The 16,860-nt window shown below is 40.3% G+C and overlaps 1 protein-coding gene across 1 annotated transcript in view; it reads left to right on the forward strand.

Annotated features, from left to right (window-relative positions):
* The first annotated feature begins 1,824 nt into the window (after window positions 1-1,824).
* The window catches only part of PALM2AKAP2 (PALM2 and AKAP2 fusion), a 441,240-nt gene continuing 426,204 nt past the window's right edge, over window positions 1,825-16,860 (forward strand). Inside the window, exon 1 of the mRNA XM_081803345.1 lies at window positions 1,825-1,938. The gene's annotated coding sequence lies outside the window, so the exon portion shown is untranslated. The remainder of the gene's footprint in view (window positions 1,939-16,860) is intronic.

Consider the following 16,860-nt stretch of genomic DNA (forward strand, 5'->3'; position numbering starts at 1 on the left):
TTTTTTTTTTTTTTTTTAAAGATTTTATTTATTTATTTGAGACAGAGAGAATGAGAGAGAGAGAGCACATGAGAGGGGGGAGGGTCAGAGGGAGAAGCAGGTTCCCTGCCGAGCAGGGAGCCCGATGCGGGACTCGATCCAGGGACTCCAGGATCATGACCTGAGCCGAAGGCAGTCGCTTAACCAACTGAGCCACCCAGGCGCCCTGGGCAAAGTTTTTAAGAACCTTGACTGTGAAGGGGAAGAGTATAGATAGGATGGTAGCTGGAGAGGGACATGGGTCGAGGGAGGGTCTTAGGATCTCCAAATTCACACCAGATTCTCTGTGAATGGAGACCTGGAGATGACCCAGAATCTCTTTCCACAAAACAGTCCTGTGAATCTTCGCTAAGATCAACTTTGTGGCTCATTTTCCAGAGGGGAAGGAGGAGCAATGCATTCCCCCAGAACATTTTGCACCCATCTTCTTCTAGCCCCTTGATTGTGCAGAGCTCTTTCCCATCTAGAATCACCCAGCAAGCTGGGGCTGCATTTCAGAGCCTGTCCCCTCTCAGGCCAGTGTCTTCATGGGGTCCTTTCCTGAACACCTGACCTTAGCAGATCCACTTTCCTTTTATTCTCCATTGGAGTATTTTTTTAACTGCCTTATTAATTTATAGCTCATATACCATAAAATTCACCCAGAAGGTACAATTCAGTGCTTTTTAGTATACTCACGAATTCCTGTAATCATCATCACAGCTTAATTTTAAAACATTCATCTTGATATTTTATTACTTAATTTTTCGAGCAATATTTTCAGCCTGTGATGATGTTTATTTTTCTCTTTCTCTGTGCTTTGGCTTTCTGCTTTATCTGGTGAGCTCCACTAGGGCAGGGACTGTGATGACTATGGTTAAGGCTGCATCCTTAGCACCTGCAGACACTTACTCACAGAGGGATGGGGCAGCAAGGCACAGTGAAAGCCTAAAGCTTGTCCCGTCTATTCTTCATTGCAGCAGGTGCGGGGCACCTGGATGGGAGCCAGGTTTCCACTTAGGAAACCGTTAGAGGAGTAGGGAATTCTCAGAGCTGGGGTATAAGGAGGTAATATATGCCCTAGGGGGACTTATAACTCTGGGGTGGGGCCATGGTAATTTGGGAAACCATATTCAATGTATCTATTGTTTTCAAAGAACGAACTAGGGAAAGGAACGCTGGACATTGCCGTCCTACTGGGCAGGAATACGCAGAATATGGAGTGATAAGAAGGGCGTGGGGTCGCAAAAGGGATGAAACACCGCATTAACGCGCCGCCAAGCAGAGTTTTCCTTGGGAAACTCAGACGGTTGCCCGCTGGGCTGGCACAATGGCGTTTCCGAACTCCTGCCCGGCCCGCTGGGGGCAGTACTTGTTATTTGCAGGGGCCAGACGCTTCATTCTTTCGCAACTTCCAAGCCTCGAGAGCTGCAGCCTTGCGGATGACTCAATCATTTCCCTGAGCCCTCTGGGCTGTGCCACCGCCACAGCCGCCCCTCTCCCCCGCCGCACCCCCCCCACCCCGGGTTCAGCGCAGCGCTGCCTGTCCCAGGGGAGCGGCTGGCGCACCTGGCGCCTCGGGCGCCCAGGCCCTGCGCGCTGGTGGCCACACCGCCAGGCGCGCAGCGGCCAGCGCGCTCCCTCCCGAAACATTTAAGTGGAGTGGCTTGTCTAGCGCCCAGCGAACAACATTATCCAATTGCTTCCCGTTTTATTCGTAGGCTGGGAGCTGAGAGAGCCTGAGCGTTCACTTTCAACCCTCAAGGGGAGGAGGGGGTGCGGGCGGGGAGGGGAGAAGCTCGCGAAGCTTGCGGCTCCACCTCGCGCGCGGCGCGGCCAGAGCGCCTGGCCCCGGCAGAGGCGAGCAGCGCCGGTGAGCCCCGCAGCAGCGCGCCGGGCCGCCCGGAGCCCCGCGACGGAGTGAGTATCCCCGCGCCGCGCGCGCCGCTCGCTGCCCTCCTCTCGGCCCGTTGCCATGGCGACCGCGGCAGCAGGCCGATCCCGGCTCGGGTCCCAGTCGCTGATGGGTGTTTAATTTCAGCCCAGTGTGTACGCCTGGTGTTTCTTTTCTTTTTTTTTTTTTTTTTACGCCTGGTGTTTCTATAGCAGCAGCCGCGGGGGCCGGAGCCAAGGGGTAGGAGCCCCGGGATGCGTGGTTTTGTGCAGCTACCTCTCGGCCAGCAGGGCCTCGGGAGGGGACGCGGCTGCCAAGGAGGGAGGCACGTTCTAGGCTTCCCCATCCCTGCCCCAAGCTTCCGCTTCTCAGGGAGTTGACTGCAATAGCCTAGTAATCGGACTGACTTCCGATTCCTAACCATGTCAGCATTATTGGACTGCAGTTAAAAAAAAAAAGGGGCGGGGGTCACTGCGGATCGGAAGCACATGTGGTTCGGTGTGAAACGTGTAATGGAAGGATGATGAGTTAGTGGGTAATATGAGCCAGAGCTGCAATGCCCTGGCTACTAGAAACCATCAGATGACCCAAAATAATTGATTTGTCCCTGGGGTAATTGAAAAATGAGACAGAAAGGTAGGCGTAGCAGCTGGGGATTGAGTCACAACGTTTGGCACCGTGGGCACGGCACGGCACGGGAGGGCTGGGGAAGAGAGGGCAGGGAGGCAAGAGGGGCGTTAACAAGAAAAGACACAATAAAGGGCTACAGTTGTGGGTTCGAACTGGGGTTTCTTTCTCATCAGGCTTTGCATCTCCGTGTTGCTTTTTGGGCACTCTCCCAGGCTGCTGCCGCAGCAGGGGCACTTTAACAGGCGACAGGCTCCAAGAAAGGGTCAGTTCTGGAGCAGCTATTAGATACTGCTCACTTGGTCAGCTTCTCCGCCGCCTCCTCTCTTCCCATCGATACTCCCTGTCGTTGGGGCTGTATGAAATCATATTTCAGCCTGAAGAACGTCCGGTTTTCAGGTATCAGGACCTTCATGCCAAACCCAATAAACCCTAGATGCAGCTTTTATCCCTCTGCATATCTGATTGTGTAGGTGCAATTTAATCCTCACCAACAGGGCTGCTAAAGCAGAAGCAAGAGATGGTATGGCATTTTAGGAGTGAGGAGATGTAGGTTTCAGCCCCTGCCTTGGCTGGTATTAGGCTATTGATTTCCTATACTAGTAATTTAATGTCTCTGAGCCTCAGTTTCCCTGTGTATACGATGGAGACAAAGATATTCTTGCCTTACTTTTTAAGCCTTGTTGAGAGGATCAGATAAGGTTTCTATCTCTGCTAAAGGGCTTTGTAAATTGTAAGGTGTATACAAATTTAAGGAGTTAATGATTAAGTCTTTGCAATCAGTTTGTGGGGATTGAGTCCCTGTGTACTTTGCTGAATGACGTCAGTCTCTCTTGGGCCTCATTTCTGGCAAGAGGAATAATAACTATTTCATGCAATTTTTGTGAAGATTAAACAAATTGATACATATAATAGTCTTTGAGCCTGGCACAAGGAAAGCTCAATAAATATCATCTATTATGTATAAATATTATCTATTGTCTATTATTATTACTGTGGTCTCCAGCATTCTCCATTGACATTTTGTGGGGTCTCGGGTTGACACCAAGCTGTTTTTCTTCCCCCTCCAGACAATGTATAAAGAAACTTAATGCCCCAAGGGTAACTGAGAGTAACACAATTCTCAAGATACCATTGGAGATGTGGAGAAGCAACCAAAAGACATAGCAGACTTGGGTACACGGAGCAGAAGCTGGACAACTTGGCCTCTGGCATATTCTATTCTTATTGCCATTGCTGTTTGTTTAGACAGGGAGACTGTCCTTAATAAGAGAATGAATGTAGGTCTAGTCATCGCACTGTGGAAGGTTAAGGGGTACCCTGGTTGTTTGCCAGGGCAGTAACTTTCATCTTTACCATCTCATGTTAGTACACTAATGGATTGCCTATAATGGACTGCCTATCTTCCAGACTTACAGCTTGAGTGCTCAATAACAGCATAAAGAATTTGTAAGTTTCCTTCCTCAGGCCCTCCCACATTTCCTCTCCATCCTCCAGCTAAGTTTTGTTCCAGGTGTGCTGACCTCCCACACTCTTCCTCTCCTTCCGCAGGATCCACATAGGTGCCGCAACCAGCCCCCTTCTCTCCTGATCAACTTGGCTCTGGCTTTTCTGTTCCTCTGTGACATCCCAAAGTCCTTCTCACCTTCCAGTTAACCTCCTGCATTTCCAGCTATCTGTTCTCTGTCCCACTTCCTTTGCTTCATTAACATAATTAACTCTTAAACTCTTTTTCTCTCCTTTCAGAATACCACCTCTTCCTGTCTTGGGTCTAACAAAATTTCTCAAATCCTGTTCTCCCCCTCAATCTAAACCCTCTCGCTGCTCAGACAGGACAGGCTGCTTTAAATATCAGAGAGATGGGGACTCAATTCTTACTTACTGTATTCAACTTATGTTCATGAAAAACAATTAAAAGGGGGAATAAAATTCACTTCCTTCTCTTATTTTTTCACTTAACTAACAAATATTTGTTAGTTAGATTAGCCCTGGTCAACAAAGCAGTCATGATTCTCATCATCTGAAGTTCATGGTATAATGAAAAGGTAGATGTTAAAGTAGTAAATACAAATGAATATATAAATACAAGGTGCAATAAATGCCATGGAAGGAAATGTACAGAGAAAATAACAGGAAGGGGATATAGGTTAGATTAGGGTGTCAACAAAGCTTCTCTGAGGAACTGATATCTAATGTGAGATCTAAAGGATGAGTAGGAGTTGGCGAGGTGAGGAGTAGAGGGAAGAAGCACTCTGGGCTGAGAAAGCAGCATGTGCTAAGGCCCTAAGGCAGGAGAGATCCTTGACAGGTTGGAAGAACTGAAAGAAGGATGGTATGGCTGGAGTTTGGCAGTGAGGGGAAGATGGTTTAGAGATGTGGCTAAGTGCAATGTGGAGCTGCCAAGGAGCTTTATGATTGGGTGTGATGATACTTGTCTTTTACAACTTCAAAGCTAAAAGCTAAAATACCTTTCCTTCTGAAGGTATGTAAAATGGGTGGCACAGAAAATGTGTCATAGCATATCAGATAAAGGGTTAGTATCCAAAATCTATAAAAAACTTATCAAATTCAACACCCCAAAAATAAATAATCCAGTTAAGAAATGGACAGAAGACATGAACAGACATTTCTGCAAAGAAGACTTACAAATGGCCAACAGACACATGAAAAAATGCTCAACATCACTCATCATCAGGGAAATACAAATCAAAACCATAATGAGATACCACCTCACACCTGTCAGAATGGCTAAAATAAACAACTCAGGAAACAACAGATGTTGGTGAGGATGCAGAGAAAGGGGAACCCTCTTACAGTGTTGGTGGGAATGCAAACTGGTGTAACCACTCTGGAAAACAGTATGGAGATTCCTCAAAAAATTAAAAATAGAACTATTCTATGACCCAGCAATTGTACTACTAGGTATTTATCCAAAGGATACAAAAATACTGATTCAAAGGGGGCACATGCACTCCAATGTTTATAGCAGCCTGTCAACAACAGCCAAATTATGGAAAGAGTCCAAATGTCCATTGATTGATGAATGGATAAAGAAGATGTGGCATATATATATTATATATGTATATTATATATCTATGTTGCATATATATTATATATATAATATATATGGGTATATATAATGGAGCTATATATATAATGGGAATATTATATATATATATAATGGGAATATTATCTATATAATGGAATATTACTCAGCCATCAAAAAGAATGAAATCTTGCCATTTGCAACAATGTGGATGGAACTAGAGGGTATTATGCTAAGCAAAATAAGTCAGTCAGAAAGATAAATACCACATGATTTCACTCATATGTGGAATTTAAGAAACAAAACAGATGAACATAGGGGAAGGGAAGGAAAAATAAAATAAGACAAAAACACAGAAGGAGGCAAACCATAAGAGACTCTTAACGATAGAGAACAAACTGAGGGTTGATGGAGGGAGGTGGATGGGGGATGGGTTATAAATGGGTGATGGACATTAAGGAGGGCACTTGTTGTGATGAGCACTGGGTATTGTATGTAAGTGATGAATCCCTAAATCTACTCCTGAAGCCAATACTAAACTATATGTTAACTAACTTGAATTTAAATAAAAACTTGGAAGAAAAAAAAAAAAGAAAATCTGTGTCATAGCCAAGCATCAGAATACTGCAAATATCTGCAACAAGAGAAGGGGATTATCAATTTTAAAAACCAGACAGTTTGTGGTGTGTCAGTACCTGATAGTTTTGAGTAAGTCAAGGTCACTAATTTTAAATGAAATGGAGTGAAAATAAAAACATAATCATTTGTTCATGAGCATTATTGGTTTTAATAAAACAAGAGCATCTCAGTTGAAGTAGGAGAAAATATAAATAATAAGCAGAGGGCCCTAACATTGCACTTGGCTGCCCTCCTTGTTGGGTTGAGTGTGAGACCAATGTTACATGTGGGAACAAACTTCGGTATGTGCAGTTATTAATTTGATACCAGACCTATAGGTTTCGCTGGACATTCCTCTAGAACACAGTCTTCCAAACAGCTTGGGAGCTGGAAGGCACAGAGGATATAACATGGGAACTCTAAATTCAAATTGTTGCCATCTCTGCAAGCACCGGGGCTCTCACAACACGGATGGCAGCCTCAGAACTGATCTGGTGGGACTCAGAAGTGACATTTCCCATCACCTGTCAGGTGCCTTCTTTCACATAGACGTAGCCACAGGACAAGTTTAAAGCATCCAGAGGAGATCACAGAGCATCTCAACTAAAGTTTGTTCTTTCACATAAACAAATTGAGGCTCATGAAGGGATAAGTGTGGGAGGGATATTGAGTCACAGTTGACTTCTGGTTCTTAATATGTGCTTTCATTCATGCATTCATCCATTTATCCAGCAAACATTTATCAAATATTTTCTATGTGCCAAGCACTGTGATAGGTACTGGGAGTAAGTGGTGACCTGATCCTGTCTTCAAGGAACTTCCTGTGTAGTCTAAATGTGACTATGAGTGCTGTATGACCTTGAACCATTTTCCTTGGCTAAGTCTCTCCTCCTATTACACAAAATGTGCCATTTCATGTGCTCAACACATTGTAGGCATTGAAAAAATGTCTTTAAAAATGTGTAAGGCTTTTAAAAATTAATTTTTATGATGGAAGTAATATATGCTTTTTATAACAATTCAAATGTTTTGGGGCTTAGTTTATGAAATAAACCTCCCCCTTTCCCTTCTCTTCCCCCAAGGCTTAGTCCTTAGAGCATTATCATGAACAGTTTGGAGGTATCCTTCCAGATATTTTCCATTCAAACAAAATAGAATTGGAAACACATACTGATATAAGTTTAAATACTTCCTTTTATATAAATGAAATCATACCACATATGTTGTTCTGTTGCTTTTCCTCTTAATATATTGTGCATACTGTTATATATCAATATATACACACCTAACACATGTGCTTTTATTAGCTGATTAGCATTTACTTTCAGAATATAGTTCATCAGTCCCCTTTGATGAAGATTTAGATTTGTTGCCACTTTTTTTTTTGCTATTAAATGCGATGTTGCAATGAACATCTTTGTACATTCTGTAAATGAATCTGTATAGTACTTTCCAGAAATGGAATTGCTGAGTGAGTAAATATGCATATTATGAATTTTTCTATATATTGTCAAAGTGCATCCAAAAATGTTCTATCACTTTACATTGCCACCAGTAATGTTTGAATCCCTGTTTCCTCAAATCCTTGACAACCCTAGCCACGTTATATATTTATATCTGAGTAATACATTTATATTTGACTCATCTAACTTTATGTAACCATTCCCTCAGTGGTCACAGTCTGTGGTCTTGCCTCCCTGCACTGAGGCCCTCTGGGGTACTTATCACTTTTTCAGAGAGCACTAGGGAGCCATAAAATACAAACAGCAAGCTTGTGTCCAGAAGAGAATGAAAATTATTTACAAAGGGAAAACTTAAAATACCTAATTAACTTTAAAAAGTAATCAAGTAGTTTTTTGTAGAGTTTGTCAAATTTTGACTTTATTGAATGATTTCTTACTCCTATCATCAAGGAAATGAGAGTATATCACTTAGCCCTCTATTTACCATTTGTGGTGGTTATATTGTTAGTTTTACATTTTCAAAGTTTTTAACATTGGCAGTTTTGAAGTGTAAACATAATTCTCACAGTCCATTCAATCAACTGAGCACCCTTTATGCCCTAGGCACTGTTCTAAGCACTGAGAATACAGCAGTGAACAAAGCTGAAAAATGTCCTCCCTTCAGAGAGCTTTTATTTTGTAGAGGAGACACAGTGTGTATATACATTAATGTCAGGAAGTGATAAATGTTAAGACTAAAAATAAAACACGTTAGGAGACTGGAAGGGGATGAGGGAGGGTTATTTTTGATCGAGTAGTCAGGAAACAAGTTTCTGAGTGGAAGAGTTTGAACAGAGACTTGAACAAAGTGAGGAGGTGAGCCATGCAGAAGGAAGACCATGCTTTGTGGCCTTAGTATTAGTCTTGAATCTGGATAGAGTCAAGATCACCACCAGCCCCTTCCTCACTGGCATCTTCTTCCCTGAGCATTTTGTGATGACTTAGTGTTTAGTTGGGAGGTACTGTTTTCAAACAGGGCCCAAGGGTGTTATATTCTGAATGCCTTTCTGTTGCTTCTATGAACAAACAAATTGACTGTAAAATTATAGATTCATGTATTTCCTCCCTCATAATTCTATAAGACATTGTTCCATTATGTTCTGGCATGGACTGTTGCTCTGGAAAAGTGTGAGGCTAGCCTGATTATTTCCTCTTTGTAGCTGGCTTGCCTCCTCCCTGCCCCCCAACTCTTGGATTTTTTTTTTTTTTTTGCTTGGTGCTGATAGAATTATTTTTAAACATGAAAGTCTAATAACTTTTCTGCGATATTTCTCATGCAAGTCACTGTGTCAATTTTTTCCTGGGAAATTGTACATTCTTTTGATCTAAAGATTTATATTTCCCTTTTTTTTGTAAAGGCATTTTCTTTATGGCTTTCAATTAAATGATCTACTGTTCTCTTATCTACAACAGGTACATCTATTAGTCACTGCCCTCCGTAACTATCTTGAATTGCTTACATTTTCCCCTGATTTTTCCCGTGAGTTTTTGTTACATTTTAAAGTCTACCCTCTGGGCAACTGACTTTTTTTTTTTTTTTTAGCAATATTTAGTTTTTACTCATTCAAATGTAGATTTCATTTCTGTAATGGTTTTATTGTCATCTTCAATTTGTTTTCTGACTCTTCCTGCTCATTTTGCACATATTTAAAAGGGTTCATATTTTCTTTAATTTCTTTGACTGCATGGAGAATTTATCTGAAAATTTCATTTATTTTTTGTGTTATTTTTCTGAAATATACTTACCTGCCTTTTGCATGCAAATCTTTCCTCTCTTTTTAAAAAAATAATAAGTATGTAGAATCCATGCATGTTGACAGCTTTGCACTTATTACTCACTTCCAAATAGATATTCTATCCAAGCATTCTATTTGCCCAAGAATAAGTGGAAGCTAGTATTTGGGGGAAGATAGTGACTTTAGATGAGATTTTTGTCTCATAAATATTTCTTACAACAACAATTTCTTACAACAATGTCTTCTCTAAAAGTGCTTTGCAGTATGTGAGCAGGTCATTGAGATAGATCACACATTCTAGCTCACTCTGTGTGTGTGTGTGCATGTATGTGTGTATCTCAGAGTCGGGGGGACAGATAGATATTTGGTGCTTATTTTTCATTATGTAGTTGGCTCTGTTTAGCATCTACAAACAGAGGGGAGGGGGCAAGTCATCTACAAAGGTCACTGTTACTTTCCTTCTTTTCTACTATATCTCTCACCTCCAGACTATGGCTAGACTATGGTAGATTATGACTGAACCTCTGTGTGTCCAGACTAGTCTTCTCTATTAAGTTTCTAAATTTCAGGCTTTCACTGATAATAAAGAGAAGAGAGTTCACACCATCAGTGTCATTTTCTGTACCGTGCTTGTATGGGACCTGCCCCTCCACACAGATGTTTCCCACATCTTTCATGACTTGTTCATGGCACTCCTCACCATTCCGGCGTTGGTCCTTTGCGAGCTCTCTCTTTACTTACAGAGAAATTTTTGAAAACCAATTGGAATCTCAAAAGGTATAGATCACCTTTTAGGGTTGCCCACTGTTTTAATAAATTTTTTACTCTTTAGGGCAGATAATTCTTATAGTCTGTGATTTGGGAATCTTAACTCTGCTAGTTTCATAGTAGATAAATTTTTTTTCAGCTTTTCATTCATTTCAGCAGGTTTCAGGGAGATAGAGAGGAAATTTGCCTTTACCACATCTCCTAGTGAAAGAATCTGTGAATCTTGTATCCCCATGAAAATATTACAAATTAGCAAATGTCGGTGTTACTAGAAAATTTGTTGTTATTACAGATCCTTTTTTCAATCAGTTCTTAGCAATGTGTATGGCAAAATAAGTTTGTATCATAAATACTTTGCAGTACAGGAATTTTGAAGGAGGTGTGCACAGTAGGTCTTCTCTGTCTTGCCCTTCAAACCATTCTCTATCTTCCCCCACTGCTTGCTGCCCTATGAGGCTGACGTTTGTGGACTGCATCAGTTAGCTCTCTTGCCCTTTGGTTTCCTGTTGGGCTGGATGAATGCAAGGCACCAGCATGAGACCCAAGGGTGGAAAGAAGAGTGAGGTCAGTGTATTTACTCTGTGGTCTCCATTCCAGTAGGACAGGGTGTTGTCACTGGCTGCTTTCCTCAGCTAAAGTCTACAGCTCCTGCCTGCAGCCCTTTCCTACAACTTTACTTCTGGTTCTCTCCCTTCCTCCTTCAAGACTAGGTGAGGCTATGGCTGATCTCCCCACTTGGTTTGCCCCTGGTGTGTTTCACTGTCCCTGTTGGTTTCCCCTAACTCTGCCAGTGCTTTTGTAAAGCAGTCCCTTTATTAAGCTCATTTCAATCATCCAGGTGAAGCATGCCATCTCTTTCCAGCTGGGGTCTCAACCCAGAGAGTGTGCAAAGGATAGAAGTGTTTGAAGGTTTAAAAAAAAACACTCTTCACATTACCAGGATGGAACTTGGCAACTTTTTGTTTGTTTACACATTTTGGTCATTGGAGGTCAAGGCTTCAAAATATGAAGAAGCTATCTGATAATTGTTACGAGTTTTACTCATGAACTTAAGGAGAAGCTCCAATGCCAGAAGCTACTTGAAGTGTTTATTTGCTTCCCTTTGAAAATTTCATTTTTCTTATAAATTATAATAAAAATGCCCCAAATGTGATTCCTCAGAGGGAACACCAATCTCAGTTTTTAGGTGGCTTAATTAGAATATTATTTTAGGAAATGAAATTTTATGTGTACTAATAATAGGAAGGAACTTTACTAGTAAAAATTCTGTTTTCATGAGAAGAACTTCATAGTATTTGACCTTCTATTTAAAGTGATAATTTAATTTATCAATAATATCTTAAATGAATACTTCCTAAGTTGCTGTCAAATCAATAAAATCTGTTCCGTCTTGTTTAATCTTCTTCACGGCACAAAAGCATAAAATATAGTCTAATCAAAAGGTGTGTTTTACAAGTTCTGAATAGATGGGGTCTAAATTAGATATATTTTACTCCATCTATTTTTATATAGTATTTCATGCTTAGAAAGTGAGTTATCGGGGCGCCTGGGTGGCTCAGTCGGTTAGGTGTCCGACTCTTGATTTTGGCTCAGGTCATGATCTCAGGGTCATGGGATCAAGCTCCATGTTGGGCTCCATGCTCAGAGCGGAGTCTGCTTGAGTTTCTCCCATTCCCTCTGCCCCTCCCCATGTGCACTCTCTCTCTCGGATAAATAAATAAAATCTTTTTTAAAAAGTAAGTGAGTTATTTAGACTGCTTATCCTGCTTTAAGTACTTCCATTTCTCTGTCAATTATGTTCATTTATTTATTCATTTCACTTATAATTATTAAGCGCCTACTATGTGCTAGCCACTGCTCTGGGTACCTGTGATACAAAAATGAATATGCCAGTCCCTGCTTTCACGGAGGCCACAATCGAATGAAGGACAAACATAATTGACCAACTTATTATAATAAAGTGTGCTACATGGGGTGCTGGGGGACGTTTTGGTGGGATACCGTCCGAAGTTATGACATAGCAAGGGGACAGGAGCCTAAATGAATCTTAAAAGCTCAGACATTCTATATGAGGTCAAAATCCAAGCCTAATTCCTAGCCCCTGAAGTTAATTTAGCATAAAAACACTTTGTTGTAATGTCTGGACTAGTCATCTTACAACTCCTTAAGTCACTTTCGAAAACACTAGCCAAGCCAAGTCCAATGTTAAAACTAGTTTGAATAGTTGACAGCCTTCAGATGTTTTTGTTTGCACTAATGAACCTGGGGCTGAGGCTACCTCCAGGACCAAACATGCTGCAACCAGTATCGTGGTGAATGCCTGCCCCCTTGAGGAATCAGAGACTCAGTTTTCCAAACGACAAAGCAAAGTGGGATCGCTAATAAAATAAGACAAAACAAAGGACAAAGAGCAAACAGAACAAGCAAACACAGTTAAAGAATTGCAGATCCCTCCTAGACATTTTTTTAGACACAGTATTTGATTTGTTTTAGCCCTCTTTGTTGAAGTCATATCAAAAGCCTCTAACTTTTGAAAGGCATCAAGATCTGCCAAACTATATATATTAGCCAAGGAAGCACTCAGGAAGTTGACCTAGAAACTACTGGGAATTCTCCCTCCTTCCAGTGTTTTCCTTATCTTCTTATCTTCCAAGAGGGAGGTGCCCAGCATTTGAAGTTAATGATACCATCTCCTCAGAGACTCACACTCTAATGTGCACATAGATCACCTGGAAATAGTGTTAAAAGGCAGATCCCGATTTTGTAAGTGTGGGGTGGGGTTGGAGATTGTACATTCCCAGCAAGCTTCTAGAAGATGCTCTTGCTGCTGCTGTTGGTCTGTAGACCACACTCTTGAGTAGCAATGTTCTCAGAGCAAAAACACAGCTGTATGGGATGCAAGCAGTAAGGGCCTCATTCTTTTACCATTCCTCCCTCAGAACTGGAGTTCAGCAATTTGTGTGTGAAACAGGCCAATCTACAGAGCAAAACAAGGCACTTCATTTTAGTTGGCATAACTTGGCAGTTCCATGGGAATAGCTAAGTATTTTTTGGAAAATCAGAACAGGATAGGGGGTTGTGAAAAAAGTGTTTATGAGGTAAATAAATGTAATCTTATCTTTTAAAATGCGAATTTGAAGATTTTTGTGGTCATAAATAATTTAAAATCCAAAAGTATTTTTCTTTGGCCAGTTCCTTAATATTTTTTTTAAAAAAATAGTGAATCGAATTACCTGGAGTCTCAAGAGTCTGCAAATCAGTAATATCTTGGCATAAATGTCAAGTTATGGTTCTATAAATATGATACTCATGTGAGTATGAACATGATCTATTAGGACCAGGTAGCTTGTGGTATTACATTTTCTGAGCAAGACTGACGAACTAAGGGTTCTTTACTATTGGAAGCCAGGAAGAGCAACCTACTTCATGAAGGATAATACAAACAGGTTGTTAAGTTGTATTTTCATTTATGTGAGATGGGAAATATCTCCCAAACTCTTTCCTTGTTATGGGAGCTAAATATTATAAGGACAATACATGTTTGAGAATTAAACTGTACAGAGCAAGGTTCTGTTAAGGATTCTTGGTTGCTTAATAAAACGATGGCTCTCCACACCTAATTACATTTTCGGGAATTAAAGCATCTTATTTTTTCACCTGTTATACCCGTATTTTCCTGCAGATTTTTTTTTTTTAATATACTTAACACTGTTATTTTAAAAGTCTTTATGTGCTAATTCTAATATTTGGTCTTCTGTGGGTCTGTTTCAGTTAACCATTTTTCTCTTTGTGACTGTGGGTCACATTGTCCTTTACTATGTCCAGGAATTTGCAAATATATAATGTACATTAAGGATAATATATTGTAGAAATTCTGGATTCGGTTATACTTTTTAAAATAGTGTTATACTACCAGGTAATTAAATTACTGGTGTGCTCCCTTAAGTTTGTGGAGATTTGACTTTATGTTTTATTAGGGAGTTCTAGTCCAGTGTTGTCTTTAGGCTTAGGGTGCCCTTCTGATGTGTGGCCCTCCTGGGTTTTTATTGAGAAGTTCAAGGTGTTTAACAAATTTCTTTATATAGACAATTGGTGAGAGCATATTTCAATAGATTGGGGGTTATCTTATGGGCAGATCTTGCCAGATAGACTACCTCCTTCTCCCTCTCAGCTCTGAGACTGGCTTGCTTCTTTGTCTTGATCTATATTTTAAAGAAATACTTATGAAAATATGAATAAAGGAAAAATTGCCTGAATTCCTGCATCTTAATAACATAACATAATAAATTAAATTAAATAAAATAAAAATAAATAAATAAGCTATTTTTTTACTCAAAATAGAAGAATCAACATGTTTAAATTTAGTGGATGAAGGTAAGCCCAATGTGCTTTTGAGTACTTTATATTCTATTTGTAATATTGCTAAGCATCTCAGACTTACTATCTATTAAAAAAACACCAAGAGAAAAAAAAGACACAAAGATACTTGAATTTTCTTTTGAAAAATATGTGTATATCTTTCTAATAGTCATCATCAAATTAATTATGAATTTTGGTGACTATATATTGACGGGCTCAAGACTCATCCAGTAATCTAACCTTGGCGAAAGCTCTAAGTAAGCAAAGAATTCCCATACTTTGCTTGGCCATAGTTGGCTTATATGTTTGCCATTACTTTTTAAATCTCTTCTCCTTTTTACTACATATTAACAAAATACCTCATCATTTTGTTAGCTGAATTCTGTCTATAATTACAGTCACAGAGTTGTTCACTTTTAAACACCTCAATCATCCCAGGGATAGTTCAACTTTCACATTCCAATCATCATTGTTCTAATTATAAAATATAAGAACAAAGGTTTTCACACCTCTTTGATGAGAATGTTTTGCCATCAGACTTTGCTTAGTCAGTGCTTCCTCCTTTTCAGTCTTATCTGGACACAAGTTGGTGTTTTGCATGCCTCTTTTCCATTTGTACTTTTCCACTCTTACCTGTGTCTTGTCTCCTTAAGGTGACTCTCTTTACTTTTACCATGCCTATAGATTTTTGGAATGATTATGAAAGACTCCCACATCAAGTGGTATCTACCTATTAGCTCCTAAGGTAGCCTGACATGCAAAATTTCTAACTAAAATACCCAGAAGAGACTGCAAAGACAAAAATGTTCAACCCTCAAAATTGAGGCAAATGATCTATGGTCATCCTGTGGAAGGAATTTCCACTAATTATAAAGTCAATGGAATGGGGAAAAGGATAGAAGTCTCCTATCCATGCTTTGCCTCAGGTAAGGGAGTAGCCTCACATACCCAAAAGAAGGTCCAGAGAGCCCACCCACCACCATCTTGCATGATCAACTGTTCTAGTCAGAAAATCAGGCAGTTTTACCGCATTCATTTCAAGACATATATTCTGTGACCACTGTGCCAAGAAAACAGAGAAGGAAACAGAGAGAAATTATTGTTTGTCTGCTGTAATTTTGGAGTATACTGATGAAAAAACTACTTCAGGATAAGGAGATGATAATTGGATGGGTGTCAGTATCTTCATTAAGCTAGGAAATACAGGAGGGAAGAACAGATTTAGATAAAAGATGATGAGTTTAGTTGTATGCATGCTGAGTTTGAGGTTCCTGTGGTGTTTTATTATAATCACTAAGTTTGAGGTACTTTTAGATTTTATTTATAATCATTAAGACTTTTCAAATAGATTCAAGGGAATAACTGGTAGGAACTTGGCCATGTGACTAGAGTTTAAACCAGAAGTGATATGGATTTGGAAAACATAGTAGTTGAAGTCAGGATATGGATGTGAGAAGAGAAAAGGGCCCTAGATAAATCCCCAGGGGGCACCAGCGTGCTCAGTACAGGCAAAGGTAAAGGAATGAGCAAAGTTAGGGAGACACAGAAGGAGAGATGGAAAGATGTCAAGGAGAGGTTGGTGTCAGAATCTAAGGGAGTCGAGTGCTTCAAGAAAGAGAATGGTTCACAGTGTCAAATGCTTCAGTTTAGGTAAGTAAGTAAATAAGTATGTAAGCTGAATGTATGTATTAGGAAAGATTAAGATGAATGCTGAGAAGTGATGCTGGAATTAGGTACCAGTTATCCCTTGGTTATCATTGACAAAGACATATCATAGGAGTGATGGGTTGCAAGTGAAATTCCCATGTGTTGAGTGAATGACAGGGCAAGTGAGGACCACAGAAGTCTTATAGAGGGGTGTCTGGCAAGCTCAGTCAGGAGAGCATGAGACTCTTGATCTCTGGGTCATGAGTTCAAGCCCCATGTTGGGTGTGGAGATTGCTTAAATAAATACAACTTTAAAAAAGTCTTATAGAAATTTGACTTTGAAAGCAATGATATTAGGCAGTAGCTAGAAGGCTATGTAGGATCAAGGGAAGATTCTTTTGTTCATGGGAAAGACTTGAATACATTTATATTCTTAAGGAAAGGAAGGATCTGAGATAGATGTGGGAGAGAATGAACTAGTTCCTAAAGGATGAAGGAACAGATAAATTTATTGGCTTACAACCCACTGTGTGCTTCACAGGACCCAAATTAGAGACTTTTGGATCCTTTAGTTGTTAAGTGAAATTATGTTGCTATAGGGATCATAGACATCTTTGCTGCCTGAAGCCCCCTAACTATAGCATG

The sequence above is a fragment of the Leptonychotes weddellii genome, chromosome 14, assembly GCF_054177405.1.
Source record: "Leptonychotes weddellii isolate Sample4059 chromosome 14, ASM5417740v2, whole genome shotgun sequence".
Lineage (NCBI taxonomy): Eukaryota > Metazoa > Chordata > Mammalia > Carnivora > Phocidae > Leptonychotes > Leptonychotes weddellii.